The following is a 2,584-nucleotide window of genomic DNA, read 5'->3' on the forward strand; positions in this document are numbered from 1 at the left end:
CCAGTCAAAAATCTGCATATTTACTAACTTAATTATTATTAATTAATCATCATAATAATAAAAAATGATTTAATAATTAGAATAATTTAGTTAATTTGAGTAAATTGTCAACTATCCAAATATATGTTAATATGTTTAGAGATTTTATTTAAAAAGCTATTTCTTTAAATCAAGTTTCCATCCAAATCAATCCCATTAAAGCTAGAAAAATAAGAAGCAAGTGACAGAGCCCCAAACAATATTATTCACATAATTTATCCAAACAGAACACTAAGACTACATAAACGCTGGCTCACTTCTCTTGTGAGTGTAAATATGAGTTCCTCAGCATCTGCTGTAGTGCGGAAGGTGCTGCACAACCAAAAAATCTGCATTATCACAAAGGCTAACAAAGAGTCCCAGAGCTCTGACTGTATCTCTGTCTGCGGTTTGATGCGGCATTATTCATTTTCTGTTGTCATCCTGGTTATACAGTGATTGATGCACAAACGTGCAAAGCGCTGATATCTGATCAACCTCAAGCACAACACGATAAACCTTTTTTAATCAGTCACTACCCCAAACTCTCCAGAGTGCAACGGTGGTGTTTGAAAATTACAATTACATTCATTTTCTCATTGACTGTTAGTGATAACATACAACTTTAAACATGCATCTCAAGGTGTTTTACAATATTATAGAAGTCTGTAAGCAATTTGATATTCCATTCAGTCAACTAATGTATATTAAGATGAAAAAACTATTTTATATATTAAAGGTAATAACAAACGGTTATTGTGAACAATGATTCATTTACATGATTTTAAATGCTTATGGAGACAAATGAATGTTGACAATCAAAACAACTACAAAAATTGTGAGGTTAATCTTACGCTCTATGTCACTTTCAGCTTAGGTGATCTCCAAAACCTGAAGCCAGAAAGCTAATAGCAGCTGCCAAATGACCCCCCGAAAGTAGAATACATGACCTTTCCTCAAACAAATACCAGGCCATTTAAAGATCAGAGGTCATTCTGACTGTTTGATATGCGGAAGTAAAATGAGTCCCTGAGGTCCCTGACTGATTCATTCCAGTGATTTATTGCACAACACTGATAATTCACTTACCAAACAAAAATGATGCTCTATTAAACTGCTGCTGACCTTCACGCCGTCAGAAATCTCACACCCACTCTATTGCGCGGCAGGATTGCTGGGCTGGAGGAAATTCTGTAGAAAAGGGGCTATGAAATGTTTAATTTAAGCTCTGAGAAAATGCAGGTTTTATTATTTAAGGATACTGGAGCCATCTTAACAGCTTTTTTATTAGCTGATCTTTATGGGAAACTGTTGGCAGCAGGGCTGGATTTGACTGAAACATTTCGTCAGCAGTTTGAATAGGTCACAGAGAGTCAAGGTTTATTGTCTCTGTGTTCTGCGAGGTAGATCTACAATAACACTGCGACAAATGCAAAGACCAGTATTTCCTAGTTCCTGTCAGATCTGGTGAACAAATACATTTGCTCTATGAACACAATTATAACCATTTTTGAAAACAATGAGGTGACATTAATCTACTCACTCTATAAACCTGAACATTAAAAGGAAACTTAAATTTGTTAAATCTTTTTAGAAAACGCTTCAGTAGACCATGAATAACTCCAAAAGCTTAGTTTTTCCACAGCAATTTTATAGATTTATTAAATATCACTGTAGTTAAGTGCTGTCAAATGAGTAACACAATGAGGACACCAGTTCCCCCGTTCATTTTGGACATTTTCTTCCCCTTGGACACTTATTTTGTGAGTGATGTTTGCTCCTCCCATCACTATATATTGCCAAAAGTATTCGCTCATCTGCCTCAACTCACATATGAACATCCCATTCCTAATCCATAGGGTTCAATATGATGCCGGTCCACTCTATGCAGATATAACAGCTCCTCCACCAAACTTTACAGTTGGCGCAATCCAGTCAGACAAGTACCTTTCTCCTGGCAACCGCCAAACCCAGACTTGTCCTTCAGATTGCCAGATGGAGAAGCTCGATTTGTCACTCCAGAGGATGCTTCTCCACTGCTCTAGAGTCCAGCGGCGGCGTGCTTTACACCACTGCATCCGACGCTTTGCATTGCACTTGGTGATGTATGGCTTGGATGCAGCTGCTCGGCCATGAAAACCAATTCCATGACGCTCTCTGCGCACTGTTCTTGAGCTAATCTGAAAGCCACATGAAGTTTAGAGGTCTGTAGAGATTGACTCTGTTGGCGACTTCTTCGCACTATGCGCCTCAGCATTCGCTGACCCTACTCAGACAGTTTACGAATTGCTGTCGTTCCCAAACACTTCCATGTTGTTATGACAGTTCACTGTGGAATATTTAGGAGTGAGGAAACTTCACAAATGCTTTTCTTGCACAGGTGGCATCCTATCACAGTTTCACACTAGAATTCACTGAGCTCCTGAGAGCAAACCATTCTTTCACAAATGTGAATGCGTTTGTATTTACATATACATAATAAATATACACAGTATACATATTATGTAAAAAACCTTTGGATCAAGATGAATCGTATGGGAACACTTGGGTACATAGCCTTAATCAT

At 37.9% G+C, this 2,584-nt stretch overlaps 1 pseudogene; it reads right to left on the minus strand.

Moving 5' to 3' along the window:
* Positions 1–441, minus strand: part of LOC122331780 — a 4,866-nt pseudogene extending 4,425 nt beyond the window's left edge.
* Positions 442–2,584: the final 2,143 nt, after the last annotated feature.

Source organism: Puntigrus tetrazona, unplaced genomic scaffold (assembly GCF_018831695.1).
Source record: "Puntigrus tetrazona isolate hp1 unplaced genomic scaffold, ASM1883169v1 S000000002, whole genome shotgun sequence".
In the NCBI taxonomy this organism is placed as follows: domain Eukaryota; kingdom Metazoa; phylum Chordata; class Actinopteri; order Cypriniformes; family Cyprinidae; genus Puntigrus; species Puntigrus tetrazona.